At 44.3% G+C, this 17616-nt stretch overlaps 1 protein-coding gene across 1 annotated transcript in view; it reads left to right on the forward strand.

Annotated features, from left to right (window-relative positions):
- CELF4 (CUGBP Elav-like family member 4) overlaps positions 1-17616 on the forward strand; it is a 1498022-nt gene that overhangs the window by 356961 nt on the left and 1123445 nt on the right. The gene's annotated exons all lie outside the window — the stretch shown is intronic.

The raw sequence follows: 17616 nt of genomic DNA on the forward strand, positions 1-17616 counted from the left end.
GGGGGTGATGAATGTGGCCGGGCCCTGCGCACGCCGCGAGCATTTTCGAAGGGCCTGGCCGCGCACATGAACCTGATACGCACAGAAGTGTCAGGCCAGCTAAAAGGGGCTGGCTGGGGGGGGGGGGGGCGTGGTCTGGGTGCATCGGCACGTTACATGACGTTATAAAATATGGTTCCCGTGCGCAGATTTTAAAATCCACGCGGGCATGTGCGGACGGGTCAGGATTTATACAAGGGAAGTCTTGCCTCACCAACCTGATACAATTTTTTAGGGGTTAATAAACATGTGGATAATGGTGAGCTGGTGGACAAGGTGTATTTGGATTTTCAGAAGGCGTTTGACAAAATACCTATGAGAGGCTCCTGAGAAAAATAAAATATAATGGGATATGAGACAATGTACAGTTGTGGATCGGAAACCAGTTAAAAGAGAGGAAACAGCAAATAGGACTACATGGTCAGTGGAAAAAAAGTAAACAGTGAAATGCCTCAGGGATCTGTACTGGGACTCACGCTTTTAAATATATTTATACATGACCTGTAAATGGGTACTACGAGTGAGAGGATGAAATTTGCAGACGATACAAAATCATTCCAAGTTGTTAAATCACAAGTGGATTGTGAGAAATTGCAGGAAGACCTTGCAAGATCTGGAAACTGGGCTTCCAAATGGCAGATGAAATTTTATGTGGACAAGTGCAAGGTGATGCATATAAGGAATAGTAACCCACACTGAAGTGTCACGATGTTAGGCTCCATGTCAGGAGTTATCATAGATGAAAAGAATCTGCAGTGATAATTTGAAATTCTCAGCCCAGTGTGCTGCAGCGGTCAGAAAAGCAAACAGAATGTTATTAATTATTGGGAAAGGAATGAAGAACAAAATGAAGAATGCTAAAATATCTCTGCATCGCTCCATGGGGAGACTGCACCTAGAATAATGTGTGCAGTTCTGGTCGCCGGGTCTCAACAAAGATATAGTTGCCACTTGAAAAGCTACGAGAAGGGTGACCAAATGATAAATGAAATAGAAATGCCCCTCCCCCCATGAGGAAAGGCTAAAGGAGTTAGGGCTATTCAGCTTGGAGAACAGAAGGTTGAGGAGGGATATGATAAAAATCTATAAAATCTTTAGTGGAATAGACCTGATAAATGTGAATCTGTTATTTACCCTTTGAACAAATTCAAAAATCTAGAGGCACTCCATGAAATTAGCAAGTAACACATTTAATAATAAATCAGAGAAAATTTGTTATTCATTCAATGAAGTATTAATAAGCTCTGGAATCATTGCAGTGGTAAAGGCAGTTAGTGTAGTTGGATAAAGAAAAGGTTTGGACATATTCCTGGAGGAGAAGTTCACAAACTGTTGTTAACCAGAAAGACTTGGGGAGCGCCACTATTGTCCCTGGGCGCTAGCAGCGTGGGACCCAGCTACTGTTTGGGATCCTCCCAGGTACTTGTTACCTGGATTGGCCACTGTAGGTTCTCTCCATTACACTCAGATGTTTTTCAGCATCCTCGGGCTGCAGTGCTTTTCCCTTCTCTATAACCATTTTATCATTTGCTGGGTAGTTTTTTTTTTTTTTTCTTTTTCTTCTCTTGATATTTTTCTTGGAGATTGTAACACTCATTGCCAGAATATGGCTTCCTAAATAATCTTACATCTGATGCACTTCATTATCCACTTGTTGAACAATAAACCCGTTTTTTACAGTGATGGTTGATTGTCTTCATGGCAGTAGGCTTGGAAGAGGGTCTAAAGTGAGGACTCCATTAAGAAATTGAAAATGAACTGCAAAACTCTTTTTATTATTATTTATAAACTCAACACGGCGGCTGTATGACTTGAAATAGAAATTTTAATTTGTCAAATATTTATAATGAACATCTTTTGGAAAAAAATGTACACTATTTTGTGATTTTCAGAGGTCCATTGCTGTGACTGGTCCTTTGGTGGGTGGGGGCAGTGCTTCACAGTATTTGGGTGTTGGGTCCTACTGCTCTTGATGGTAGTTGAGCATGTTGAATTTCTTAAAAGAGTTCTTTATAACTCTTTGCTTTGATTGAACTGTGCATGTTTAAAATGCTTCACATGGCAGGCTAAACTTATAATTCCTATTGGAGCAAGGATGACTCAGTGATGGAGTCTCTGCCCTTTCATCCCCTAGGAACACAAACAATCCTGCTTAGGACTGATTGGCTTGCCTTGTGGATTGAGACAAAAAAAAATCCAGAGTGAATGCAATAGCATTTTTTTTCCCAGGAAGGAGAGATGTAATCCAGAACATTACAAAGCTCGCGTGCATTTCACACGCATTCAACACACCTGGCACTAGGCTAGAAATAAGATGTGAGTGCAGGAAATTGAAGGATTTTCTTCCTCTTGGGAATTTTTTGAGAAGACGCTTGATTAGGGCCAACCTAGGGTCAACACTGCAGCACACAATTGAGTCTATAGGAAGAGGTCTAAAATTCTTCCTCTAGTCCCCTCACTCCGATGTTTTATTTCAAAAAGGGATTATTTTCTCCGTCCCCACACAGAGAAGCTGATGTGGTTCTGCAGCCTAGCTGCAAATCCACTCACATGATGAACGGTAAGAGACATGCCCAACATGCATCGGCTCTTTCTTGCCTTCCCCACTGCCAACACAGTGTCGGCCAAGTCAGCAATTTCTCCATCTACTGAGCATGCTAAGCAAGCTGTAACTCTGTAGACAGACTTGCTAAGATTAATTACTAATCTTAAAGCAGCAGTACATGCTACATAATTTTTTTATATATTTAAATATATATATATATTATTTAGCAAAAGACATTTTACTTCTTATTCAGGATGCACTGGGAATGGAGGATTCACCCATTCATGAAGAAGGATACACCTGGCTGGCCAACCAGAAAACAATCTATACTACAGCAGTTCACTGACCGACCACTTCTACCTTCCATATTGTAGCCAAGGGCATGGCGGCAAGAGCAGTATTTGCATATTGTTATTGTTCTATACTTTTCCTAATATGCGAGTGACAATGCACTCAAGGTTAATCAAAAAGAACTGCCATTGTATATTATGTAGGAGGCATACATTCTATGTATATACCAGATATGCATCCATTTACTGCAGTAAACTATACATGGATTTTTTTTTTTAAGTAACTCATGAAATTCGCTATCTGCTTGCATTCTATCTTATCTAATAAAAAAAAAAAAAAAAGAATTACTGTCTGTTTTTAGAGACTGGCAGCCGGCCAGATGATAAGGAAGGTTTGTCACTTTAATGCAAACCATTTTTTATATAAAAAGGACAGATGTATCCAGTAGAAGGCTTCTGAGGTGCAGGGAAGTTGTGCAGAAATTTCAGGACCACAGTGCTGGGAGAATTTCCTACCAAGGAAATCCTCTCATTCCAGACGAGCTCTGGCCTAAGGATGTATATTGAAAAGGGGGCACTCGTTTTGGTCTGATGCCTTACAGCAGCAACAAGCTGCCAGTATGTTTTTTGGGGGTTTTTTTAGCTTTATTGAAAGAAAGGAAATGACTGACAGTAGTATCTCTGGGACCATCTTTCAGCTGCTAGAGATTGGACCATTCATGATGTGCACAAGCCTTTATCCTTGGTTGAACCCCGGCGTTATTACCAAAATGACCAGCAGGGGCACAGTTTATTGGCATGCAAGCCTGTATTGTTTTCAGCAGGATTGCTCCTTCCATACTCTCTGCCCTTTCAGGACAGAGTTATCAGATACCTCCAAGTCATCAGGTACAGGCTGAGTCCCTCCTGGGTATTCATCCTGCCTTTCTTAGAGAAAATGGAAAATACGTGTCCACTTGTACAAGGGGACAAATCCAGGATGGGCTCAACCTGCCTCTAATAATGCACTGGAAGCATTAGGTAAGCACTAACTCAGACGGGAACAACACACCTATAAGAGGTTTTCGCAGCAATCGGACAGTATTTGGTAGCATTAGAGAAACTGCAAATTTTGCACCGGGTGAGGGACGGGACACAAACTCAGCGACTTTTCTCTGTTGCTTTTAGATTTGATTTCAGTGTCACCAATATGTTTTGGCATTTACTTTGTTTTACAGCACGCACATAAGCATAGAATAAGTTTTGGAATTGTGGGGCATTAGCTATCTGCCATGTAATTATATAAGTCCCATGAATCACAGGATAATTATATTGTTACTTCTGTCATGGAGGTCTGAAGTTTTCTCATATCTGGGTCATTGCACTGTACCGCCAGGAATTCATGGAGTCGTCAGGTAACTTCACACATAATTGCCAAGCAATCCTCAGGAGCATGTAAAAACAAAAACAAAAACAAAATAAAACCCTGGAGTCCCAGCAATAAAGGCCATATTACAAAACCGAGCCCTTTAGGCTGTCCTGTCCAATACTTGTGCTCTGACTACCAACTCACACAAGTGAATGGCTGCTTTCTGCTGGAGAAGTAATTCCATTGCTTAATGCCAAATCCCTGCAGGAAAATAATGATTTGGAACCTGTGGAGTGAAATTGAATTTACCGCTGTGTTACCTGGTTCAACCAGATGCATGAGGGAAAACCTACTTAATTTATTTATTTTAACCATATTGGCACATCTGATTCAAATCACACCCTTATCACCTGTTTCATTAAGTTACCAACTCAGACCTTCACCTGGCCATACAGGGATGCTGCTGTGCTTTAAACTCTGCAACTGCATTTTTTTTCTTCCATTGGTGTTATCTGCCTGGTTATTGTACTTCTCATTTCTTATTTTCCTGTCTTTCTTTTTTAAGTTAAAAGTAGGCAGCTTTGATTATGCGCACATCTCTTATTTTCAGAAATTGTTTTACTTAAGTCCACTTTTCCTCTGGGCTTTTTTCTCTCTTCCATGTCCCCTCCCAGGCATGCCGCCCTGTGCAGCTGCACAGTTTGCACACTCAGCAGAGCTGGGCCTAGTCATCCCTCCTGTACCAGGGACCAAGCAGCAAGGTTTCTGATTCAGTAACGCACTGACCCATTGCCTCTTTCTCCTCCTCTCACCCTACAAAATAATACAGTGAAAGTAAGAAGTGCTATCAGTAGCGTACTGCCTGCAGGAATTCTCCCCAGAAAATGTGCTGTACCTAAACTGTTCTCCTCCCAGTAATTTGAACCGGACGAGGTCTGCATTACAGCAATTTTGAATTAGACAGTCAGGGCACGTTAGCACTAACTGACCTGAAAACCTAGGTGAAAAAAAAATCCCAGCTTCTTAACACTCTGATGTTCCTTTGCATTTTCATTTATTTTAACAATGTGTCAGCAATTCACTTACTTGCTCAGACAAGGAAAGAAACCCAGAGAAAAAAAAAACAGTACAAATCTTTTATCCTGCTGCATTCATTGCATTCTACGGTAATAGCAGAGGGATTTTTTTTCATACATGTATAAAAGTATCGAATAATAAGCCTATAGTTGTTTGACTTTGGTAATATACTATTATTGCATTAATGGCAAAGATGTTTTATTACACGGCACAAAAGATTTGCATCCCACAGAACTATGTGAGTCTTAATTCTGTGCCGGCTGACGATATCGGTTGAAAACTCCTTGAGGCTGCAGAGCAGCTCCTGCAGGATAGAGATGTTTGCACTGTGAATTGATGTCCATCCTGCTTTCCCCATACTTTCAAGCTGTGTTCCATCAAGCTCAATGGGGCAATGGCAATAATCAGCTGGAAAAAGCAAAACAAGTGTACACTACAGCAGTAGCAGGCATGGGTCTCCTACTTGACTCCTTAAAACTTGGCATTGTCAACCAAGAAGATGCTGGATTGGGGCATTAAATGTTTCATGTAGCAAGAGGATGTCTCAAACCCTGCAGAGAAAGCTGAAGCCTGTTAGCACTGTGTATAAATTGCAACCTATTGCAAAGGATTGTCAGATGGGCTCCTGCATTCTGCTAGCAGAACCCTCATCATCTGTTTTACACTGCTTCCACACAGGTATTCAACACTATTCAACAACTTTAGAAACATGCGCCGTGCAAGACATTTTCTAAATACACGAAGAGAGAAAATGTAGGGTCTGGTGATCACTGTGCAGTGTGACTCGATATTAAATACCAACCTGAAATAAGCCATGGTAAGTCTAGGAGTGCTGAATTCATGATGATGAGTGGTAGTGCTGGTGAGGCCTTCCGGGAATTCAAGAGCCCAAGGTTATGGAGAAACGTTGGTCAACAATTAAAGAAACATTGAAAAGCTAGAGAATCTTTGTGTGATTATCAGGCTGGAATCCCCTGCAGTAGAAACCGCATTGGTACTGGTGTCTCAGTGCTGGTTTATTACTAGATAAGGTGTTAACATAAGCATTTCTGGACTTATGATGAACTGCAGGTACAAATCAAGGTTGCAAACACTCGCAGTTGGGGTAAATCTTAAATCCAGTCCATTTATCTGATCCATGTCAGTCTTGACAAAAGTTCCTCTTCATGGACAAACAATTGAGACACATCTTCTACTTGCAGACTTTGGGGCGGATATTAAAAAGCATTTACATGCGTAAATCTGGGTTTTATGCATGTAAATGCACTTTACTCGAGTAAGTGGGCTTTTGAAAATTGCTACAATATATGCCATTGAATCATCCATAGGATTTATTCGCATAAGTGCACTTTACGTGAGTAAATGGCTTTTGAAAATTGCTACAATAGTAGTTACATTTATGCGCGTAACTCCTTTGAAAATTACCCCCTTAATGTAGAACTTCCATTCTTTCACATCACATAACATCAGTATATACAGGGAGGATCCTGCACATCGCTTGGCCTCTTAGGCCATTTAAATAATAGAAAGACCTTCCAGGTGCCCCCAGCATATCTTCTGAATCTCCTGAGGACCAATCTAGATCCTCAGTGGTAGGGACCAGGCTATCAGCAAACTAGGTCTGGCTTTCTCATAGCCCTCCTGCGGCTCTACACTCAGTACTGCAGCTTCAAACAAAGCAGACCCTCTTCAAGGCCAATTGCAACACTTCTTTTCTTCTTATTATTATTTCTCAATTTTCACAAAACAACTTCTAGATAAATCTTGAGAGGAAACATTCAGAGTGACAATCAAAGAAAAATAACAAAACATGATAGAAAAAAAATTCAATCCAAACTACGTCAGCTGCAACTCTTTCTACCCGAAGAAAGGCAAAAAGAGGAAAAGATTGATGTGGTTCTCTAAGGAGGTAGCAAGAATCATAGGAGGTTGGCTTTCAAGAAAATATTCACAAAACATAAGGTGAAGGAGAATAAGCAGAATTATAAAGAAAAACAAAGGGAGGTGTGGAAGGCAAGTAGAAGAACAAAAACCCAGTGGAAAGAGTTGCCAAATGGATTTAAAAAAAAAAGCAGATACATTTTTCTTTTAAATTAGTTTTGGTTTTTTTTGCTCATTATTTACAGAAGAAGGGGAAGGTAACAGACTTAAGGTAGAACACGGCATTGAATAAATGTGAAACCCAAACTGCAGTAAAGGAGATACTTGAAATGAGAGTGAATGAGGCCATGTCCCATCCCAGGATACTGAAAGACTTCAAGAATTTGCTGACCACACGCCCTACAGCTTCTCCTTGAAGTCAGAGGAGGGTTCACAAGACAGGAGGGAGATCTGGGAGTCCTCATATCTGATGAGCTGGAGGCAGTCAGGCATTGCAAGAAAGCATCCGAGAAAGGTAATAGTATCCCTGGTTGCATGAAGAGAGCGACCACTAGTTGAAGAAGAGATGGAATATTATCTCTTTGCAGTTTTCTGGCGAGATCTCTCTCCCTTTTAAGAACTGTGCTTATTCCATATCTGTATTGACAAGGTAGAGACAAATCAGAGGATGCACAGTTGCACGTTCAGCCATACACAAAGAGAGTAATTGAGTGAAAGATGTACTTTCTAGAAGAGAAAAAGAGAAAGGGGGGATATTATCAAGCAATCAAATCTCCCGAAGACTTCAATACAGTAACAGAAATAAACATTTTCCATAGATTGAAAAACTCAAGAATAAGGGGTCATCTTATAAAGCTGAAGGAAGAGAAGCTCAAAAATATGAGGAAATATTTTTTCACTGAGACAATGTAGACGCCTAAAGACAGGCATCCATCCAAGGTTATAGGTGTGAAAACAGTGGCAGAATTTGAGCATAACAATGGGATACACAGAAAGGGACATTAGTGACAAAGGAAGGGAGAAAACCACAGTGACTGGTTAAGTTTTGAAGATATCCAGTTAAGTTGCTCTAAAGCAGTTTTAAAGTTATCTGGCTAACTTATAGAGAGATTTAACAAAGCTGTGATAGAGTTATAATGTGTGTTAAACAGCAAACATTGAGCAATAAACAGTTTATACTGTGCACTGTAGCCTTATCACAGTGATATCTCGCGATGTTTGGGCCTGAAACCCACTCCTATTACAAGGATCTACTTTGCATGGCATATGCATGCATAAATATTGCAAATCCATACACAGCAGCTCATCCATGCCTAATCATATGCAAATAAAATAATGGTGCTGACTTAGAAATTTGTCAGCCATGTTATTTTATCTACATGTTTGCCAAAATTGCTATTTTATTGTGGAAGCATCAACGAGCTCAGAGATAGGGGGTTCTCTGGGGCCCCCCACTGAACCCCAATAACTTCTTTTTGAGGTACAGGGACTGGGGGGTTGTCAGTCCCCCCAGACCTCCAGGCTACTTTTTTTGGGTTGGAGTGGAAGTGTTAGGGTGGGTGGGGAACTACAGGGATTTTATTTTATTTGAATGGGGGGAGAGAGGGGGGTCATATGGGTAAGGGGCCATGTTTTTACATTCAGAGGATGGGATGGGGAAGGAAGCATCAATTTTTTTTAGGGGGCCAGTGCTGCCTTGGAATGTGGCAAGGGGCGGGCAGGGGTCTACAAAGACACCCGGGGTGATTTTAGCCAGATTGGGGGGGGTGAGAATTGTTGAGTCTTGGGCCTTTAAGCAATGGTGGACCCATCTGAGGTGGGCTGCCATCATGTGGGAAGGCTCAATTCACCCATATGGACTCAGTTCACCCTACTACACACAGCACATAGCACATATACACTGTATATCAATGTGTTTCTATGTTTGTGTTTGAGAGAGAGAAAGACACACACACACACTTCTCCATACTGTAAGTGATACTGTGAATAGGAATACAATTAAAGTGTCAATAAATCTATTTGTAATATCCAAACCCCTAGTAGGCAGTGCAGTTCAACACATTCAATCATATCAAGAAAAAAGAGAGAAGGAGATGTTGGCAAGGTTAGCAGTGTTGGCAGGGGCAGTAATAAAAAAGGTATTTCTGCACCTAAATTGAAGAGGGACTTTTTTAGATCCAGAATAGCAGGAGAGGAAGGCAGCTCAATGTAGAAAAACTTTAAATATAGAGTGCATGTGCCACCAACACTTGTTTCTCTCCTTCTTGATTTGGAACAGAAGGAAAAGGTGGGAGATTCATCCAAGACTGGCATTAGCAATGCATAGGTAGAAGAAGTATAAGGTCTAAAACCAGCAGTGCACTTCTCTTTGGTTCCTGCTTCTGAGGCAATGAAGGCAGTATTTGCACCAACTGATTCAGAGAAAGACTCTTGTCTAGGATTCTCTGACTCAGAAGATATTAAAGAACTAGTAGCCAAAGAAAATTTGGAAAGTAGTATCTTAGCCTCCAAAGTAGTGACAAAGGAATTTTTCTTCAGGGCACCCTCAACTCCAGTGTTAGCATCATCCTCCAAGTATATAGGGAAGGAATCGTGAAAAATAAATTCCCTAATCTGAAGGCATACTAAAGTGAGAGAGGACCTGCATGTTGTTCAATGTATTCACTGCAGGAAGGATATCAGACAAGAGAATCAAATAGGTCATCTGACAAACACTGATATGCAGCATCACCTGCTAGCATTGGCATCAAGGGAAATTGGCAAAAGTAGCTTGAGGATCCTTCTGCCAATCCAGGTAAAAGCCAGAGGAAAAATGTTAAAAAGGGGAAGACTCTTCCCAAAGCTGAAACAACAGCCCCTTCCAGCAGTCAGGTGGCAGGCCAACAGTCAGGCCCGGTGTGACAGGGTGTGGGGAGGGCAGCAGTAGGAGAGGCCACCAGTGGAGCCTAACCCACTGGCGGTTGAAGAAGAGGCTGCCAGCTGAAAATGAAAAGCCCGGTGTAACTTTGACAGTGTTCCCTTTTATTTGTGTGCACCCGCTCACACTGCTTCTGCTCCCAACCCCCCCAAGCAGGAAGACTGGTGGACTGTGGTGCAGCTCCTTCCACCACAGCCCAAAGACAACAGGAGGCTTGAGGGGGCCGGATTGGCCTATCAGAGCTTTGGGCTTGCCTCACTGGGCCAATCCGATCAATCATGTGATTGGTGTTGGTTGCAGCAGCCCCATGTCTGCAGAGCCGCTGTGACCAATGCTAGACTCCGCAGAAACTTTTCTTTTCACTCAGCAGCGGTAAGGAGACTCCATAGGTCTGCTCTCCTTCTCCCACCCCCCCTTGCACCATCTCAGCGGGAGCCTCACCCACGGCCCTCCTTACTTTCTAGGTATCACCTGGCAACGTCAGGGGTAATGTGGCTCCATGGGTCTGCTCTCACTACTCCTTCCGTCCCTCACCACCACCATGCTAACAAAAAGTATTCCCACTGCCTCCCTCACACATGCCCTGCCCTGCTTCGTCCGGCCTCTCCTCTTCTGCTGGTGTCATGAACAGAGAAACCTCCCAGCACAACCTCAACACGGGCTGAGCACTTCCTGCTGCCCCTCAGGCACGACTGCCCTTATGTTGGCCCGATACAGAAAAAAAAAATTATCAGCACCCCCTACCCCCCCAGCATCCAGGCCTTCTAGCCTGCTACTACCCATGAGAATCACTACATTGCTGTTCCATAGCCTATTCTTTTGGGGCCCTTCCTGAATACTCCTGACCACCAATGTAGTACTTTTTTTTTTTTTTTTGCTTACTCTGAGATGGGGGGAGAAGAGTGGGGAGTGAGTCACTGAGTATGAATGAGAATGTAAGCCCATGTGAATCTAAGCATGTGTGAGAGCGTGTGTGCCATTGTGCATATGTGAGAGTGCATTTTAGTATGTGTGTGTCAGTGAGCATGTGTGTGAGCGCTGTGTGTCAGTGACCATGTATGTCAGAGCATGTGTAAATGAGCGGGAGTCAGTGAGCAGGTGTGAGAGCATGTTTGTCAGGGCGCCTATGAGAATAAACACGTGGGTATATAAGAGAGAAAAGAGAGTTTGTGCACGCACCTCTACGCCTGACTGATCCACGACAATCTCTGGGGGTGATAGGAATCAAAAGTTCCCAGGTATAAAGAGCATGGGATTTTTTATCCTTAGTTTAAATTATTTGGTGTTATTAGATGTCCCTGCTGCTTTCAAATATTTTCTTGCTATATATGGGAAATTTGTACAAATTGTTTTTAATTATTCCATTGTTCCATTTACCAGCTGTTATGAAATATTTATTCTTTCTATTAATATGGTTTTACTGTTATGATTGAAGTTTTATTTTTTTGTTATTTCCTATTTTATCAGGAATAATGGTGATTCTGTTTTTCCATTGTTGCTCTGCATATAGAGCCTGGCTTGTTGGGGGTTCCAGTTCAGTTCTTCTCAGCACGTTTCTGTTTATACTTTCTGATCTCGTTATTCTGTATTTGCTCAGGGTCTCTCTGTGTTGTGCATATGTGACCGAGGTGAGGCATTTTGCTGGCATGTAATTCCTGTGTAGGGATCTATAGTAGCCTGGTTTCCTAATAAGAGTTTTATTGGTGTTCTAGGGCCCGGTTTAATATGCGCAGTGCTGCCTTTTCATAGATAAGGTTGTTAGGGTTGTTGTGGTATGGGAGGTTTACTATATTGTAATGGTAATTCCATTTATTCATGGCTTTCTGAGGGCCAAGCTCACACCCAGCACACACTACAAAAAGTCTAATTCCATAGGAGCTCCAAGCGTCTTTTTTGCAGAGTTTTCTGGATGGCAGTACAGCAGGGCACGTAAATATAATATGCATGTTGTACGTGATATTTTGCCTCAGGAGACTGTACTTTTGAATGTTCTTTTTCATGTAAAATGTGTTATAAATGCATAATTTGTGTGTGTCTGTAAAGGGTGTGGGAGTATGGGGGAGGGTGTGTATGCAAGGCTGTAAGGTTTGCCTAGGGTACCTGATACCATTTCCTATCCATGAGTTCCAGGGAGGGGGGAGGGGGGGTCATTTTAAAAAAATACAGATTGCAGGAGGCAGCTGGGCTTTATTTGACGGGCCTGGGGCAGAGACTGAATGTATTGGGTGTGGGGGGGGGGGGGCAGCACAGTAATTGTTTGCACAGGACAGCATAAAAGCTAGCACCAGCCCTGCCAGCAGTCCCCAGCCGGGCCTCCAAAGAGGCAACCCACCATAGAGTGCATGGTATAGCGTTCTGTAGCACTGTCCCGGCCCAAAAGGCAGGAAGCATACATAATAGTAATGAGGAGCATAGGGAAAATGCTTGTCTTTCATGATCAGCCCCTGCAGAGAATGTGGGCTTTAAGCATCTGCTGCGCGTGTTATTACCCAATTATAAAGTGCCCTCTAGGACTGCAGTTAGTAGGAAGGTCATCCCCACCCTGTACAACCAGTGCGATAGTTGTTTGCATGTGCAGCTGGCTAAGGCAGAGGTGATTAGCGTGCATTTCACCAGCGATATATGGACCAGCACGGACATAATGCACTCATGTCTTCTGATGGCACACACTGCTGGGACAAGACTTAGGCAGTAGCTACTAGCAGCAGTTGATACATAGCCCCCATACCTCCTGCAATATTCTACCAGCCATAAGAAAGATGCTGGAGGGTTGGCAACTAGACAAGAGAGGCAGGAGTCTTCAGGCAGTTTTCTTTGTAACAAACTGTGGTGCAAATATGGTAAAGGCATTGGAATATGGATGCTTTCGGGGTATGGATTATTTTGCACCCTTGCTGCACCTGGCAGTGAGATATGCTCTGAAGCTGGTGCCCAACGATGAGGGGGAATCCATTCCTGAAGAACCTGATAGCGAGGTGCAGGAAAATAGCAGGGCATTTCCATCAAACTGTGAATGCAGGACAGCTTCTCTGCGAGAAGCGGGTAGAATTAGGAATGCCTCAAAAGCATCTGATTCAAGATGTTGGCAGCCACTGGGATTCCACCCGTATGATGCTGCGGAAGTTAGTAGAGCAGTAGACACCTTCATGATTTGTCTCTGGAAACAGATATAGGTGTGCATTACCCCAAGGGGCATCATGACTGGGTAGTGAAGAGGTAGCTGGTACAAATCCTGAAGTCCTTCAAGGATTCCATACAGGATTTGAATTCCAAAAGTGTTGCACTGGGTGGGATTGTCCTTATAATAAATATTTTGTTGGGAAAGGTAGATGACCTCCATGAACAAGAGGGAATAGAAGCAGAAGTATTGCAATTTCTGGATTCCTTGCAACAGCAAGTGCAAGAGAGATTGAATCCTCTCACAGAAAAGAATACATACATTCTTGTGACATTTTGTGACCTATGGATGAAAGGGAGTGTTGTCCTCCAGTCCTAGCATCTCACGTTCATGAAGGAGATGCTGGTAGTGTGAAGAGGAGTGCCAGAGACAGAGTCACAGGGGGAATGTAGCACAGAAATGAGTTGCCATCTCAGAATAATAGGGCTGGGAATTCAAGAGATATTGAAATAGGAATTTAGACAAAATTTCCTATTTCATTTCATTTTGTCATCAAAGCAAAACAATTGAAAATTCAACAAAGTTTTGTTGGGTTTCATGTTTCATTTTGAAAACAAACTTGATCTGTCAGGCCTAGGCCCAAAGCACAAAGTTAGGGCTTCGGCCTAGGCCTGAGCACAACACTGGACCCTGGGCTTAGAACCAAGGCTGAGACCTCGCCTAGGCATAGCCCACACCCAATGAAGGAACTGCGGCATAGGCCCAAGCATGATACCAGAGTCTCAGCTGAGGCCCAGGTCTAATGCTGGGGCCTTGACAGAGACCACAAAAATGGAAAAAACGTACCTGCTCCATCGGGGATCTAGCATCGCAGTCCAGGCCAGGACCAAATCCAGGCCCGACATCAGGACCCAACCCAGAAACCGGGTCCCAATGCCTGAGCCTTGTCAAATGCTGGGGCCCGAGCCCAAGCCTGACAACGCAATCTGGTCTAGCGCTGAGGCCTCAGCCAGACCCAGCCCAATGCTGAGACTCAACCCAGAGACCAGGTGCCGATGCCTGGGTCTCAACCAAGGCCCAGGCCCAATGCCAGAACCCAATGCCAAGCCCTACACAAGACCCAGGCTTTGGCCTCAGCGTGAGATCCCCTCCCCCCCCTTGGACTGGGTAAGTGGGGGCCAGGGAGGGTCCTGGCCCAGCATTTTTTTGGATGGATGGGAGAAATGACTGGAAGGCCTCAGGAAGCCCCAAGTTTCTCCTCCGATCCCATCTCATTTCTCATTTTCTACCTTGCGGTTTTAAATCCCAGTCCAGTTCTTCCACCCTTCTTTCTCAGTTATTCTTGAGTGGAGAGTTTGGAAATATGGATCAGGATTGGGGGTCCACAGGGAGCAGTGAATGGCAGGAATTTTGACTACTCCAAATTTTTCCTGCCCTAGGCATAGGTCTAGTTAGGGTTGGGAACCTATGGCTCGTGAGCCAGATGTGGCTCTTTTGATGGCTGCATCTGGCTCGCAGACAAATCTTTAATAAAAAAGTAAAAATCTTACCAAAACCCACCACCCCCCTGACGCCCCCCAAGACCTCCAAAATTAATTTACTACAACCCCCCCTCCCCCCCAAGACCTGCCAAAAGTCCCTGGAGGTCCAGCGTGGGTCCAGGAGCATCCGGGAGCGATCTCCTGGACTTGGGCTGTCGGCTGCCAGTAGTCAAAATGGCGCCGATGGCCCTTTGCCCTCACTATGTCACTGGGGTCGACCAATGGCGGCGGTAGCCCCTGTGACATAGTAAGGGCAAAGGGTCGTCGGCTACCAGTAATCAAAATGGTGTCGACGTCCCTTTGCCCTCACTATGTCACAGGGGCTACCTCTGCCATTGGTCGACCCCAGTGACATAATGAGAGCAAAGGGCCGTCGGCGCCATATTGACTACTGGCAGCCGACAGCCCAAGTCCAGGAGATCGCTCCCGGACCGCTCCTGGACCCCTGCTGGACTACCAGGGACTTTTGGCAGGTCTTGGGGGGGTTAGGAGGGTGGGGGGTTGTAGTAAATTAATTTTGGAGGTCTTGGGGGGCGTCAGGAGGGTGGGGGGTTTTGTTAGATTTTTACTTTTTTATTAAAGATTTGGGGTAGGTTTTCGGGGGGTACGCGTGTATCCCTTTGAAAATCTACCCCATAGTGAATAGACAGGGTATGCTGAATACATAGCCAGTAGTGGATGAAACACTCACATAGATTCTTAAAGAGGCTTAGTAGCTGGAAGGAGTTAGGCCCTTGAGGAGCAAGTACCTGGTTCCAGGGAAAGCTCTGAGAGAGCGATGTTAACTCAGAAATGTCTGTATCTGCGATAGCTTCCAGGCAGTAAAGAATCTTCAGAGTATTCAGGAACATGGGCCCTTGAGGAGGGAGTACCGGTTCCTATCTGCAATCTGAAATAGAGCAAGTCCCCCGAGGAGCGGGTACCTCTGGTAAGTCCGAGGAGGCAGAGTAGCTTGGACGAATTCATATTCCTTGACCGAGTTCGATTCGTAGTCATTGTTAATTCAAATCGTAAGCACAAGTGAAGATCTTTTATGTTGGAAGCGGATGACGTCAATACAGGGGGGATGCCCCTGAGATTCGCGCCCTTGCTGGTACATACTTCGGAGCGCTCGCGCGCCCTACGTTCATCAGGAATATCCTGCACAGATTAGGCATGGTTATATCATAGGTATGGCTGCATCAGGCCTCCAAGACAGCTGGAATATCCTGCACAGATTAGCCATGGTTATATCCTAGGTATGTCTGCACCAGGCCTCCAAGACAGCTGGAATATCCTGCACAGATTAACCATGGTTATATCATAGGTGTGGCTGCATCAGGCCCCCAGGACAGCTGGAATATCCTGCACAGATTAGCCATGGTTATATCCTAGGTATGGCTGCACCAGGCCTCCAAGACAGCTGGAATATCCTGCACAGATTAGCCATGGTTATATCATAGGTGTGGCTGCATCAGGCCTCCAAGACAGCTGGAATATCCTGCACAGATTAGCCATGGTTATATCATAGGTATGGCTGCATCAGGCCTCCAAGACTGCTGGAATATCCTGCACAGATTAGCCATGGTTATATCATAGGTACGGCTGCATCAGGCCCCCAGGACAGCTGGAATATCCTGCACAGATTAGCCATGGTTATATCATAGATACGGCTGCATCAGGCCCCCAGGACAGCTGGAATATCCTGCACAGATTAGCCATGGTTATATCATAGGTACGGCTGCATCAGGCCCCCAGGACAGCTGGAATATCCTGCACAGATTAGCCATGGTTATATCCTAGGTACGGCTGCATCAGGCCCCCAGGACAGCTGGAATATCCTGCACAGATTAGCCATGGTTATATCATAGGTACGGTTGCATCAGGCCCCCAGGACAGCTGGAATATCCTGCACAGATTAGCCATGGTTATATCATAGGTACAGCTGCATCAGGCCTCCAAGAAGGTTGAGGATGACTGAGGATTTCCATGGCTTCATGGCACACAACAACGGTCTGTGTGTGTAACTGTTCTCAGATCATTCTGCCTTTCCACACTTACCTCGGTTGTCAGTGGTCCGGACTCTAATGCTATTAACACCCTCTGTTTCCACATTCTGCCTGCCAAATTCAGTGCCTTCTCTTTGTTCTGTAGCCCCCCTCCCCATATATTTTACCTACCTTCATGCATCTATCGACGTGGACTCTTTCCTCGAAAGCCCGATAAACTGGTTAGTCTAAAACAGGGCTTCCCAACCCTGTCCTGGGGTCCCCCACAGCCAGTCGGGTTTTCTGGATACCCACAATGAATATGCAAGAGATACATTTGCATGCCATGGAGACTCAGTATATGAATGCATGAGATAAATTTGCATATACTGAGTCTCCATGGCATGCAAATGTATCTCTTGCATATTCATGGTGGATATCCTGAAAACCCGACTGGCTGTGGGGTCCCCAGGACAGGCTTGGGAAGCCCTGGTCTAAAAGGTGCCACCCGCCCCTTGTCATTTTTGGTGTAGAAAAAACTCCCTTTTCGTGCACAGTGCAATAGAAATGAATGGCTTGAGAATGAAGACAGAGGAACCTCCTTAGTCCCGAGACTCTCTCTGTATCAGTGAGAAATATCAAGTGAGACTCTGTGGGATAGACAGGAAGTGAGGAAAGAGAGCGCTTGGTGGCCCCCAGGCGCTCCTGGCCACTCACCCCTGCTTGCTTCATTTGTGGTAAGTTATTAAAAATGTAGACATCACTGGCTCCCAGGGTCAATATGTTGTTTTTAAATTTAAACATGAATTTCCATTTCATTGAGTCCTCAGACCTAATGAGATGTGCTCTGACAGGAGCAGCTAGCTGGAAAAGGCATGATTGAGGAATAGACC

This window comes from Rhinatrema bivittatum, chromosome 1 (assembly GCF_901001135.1).
Source record: "Rhinatrema bivittatum chromosome 1, aRhiBiv1.1, whole genome shotgun sequence".
Taxonomy (NCBI): Eukaryota; Metazoa; Chordata; class Amphibia; order Gymnophiona; family Rhinatrematidae; genus Rhinatrema; species Rhinatrema bivittatum.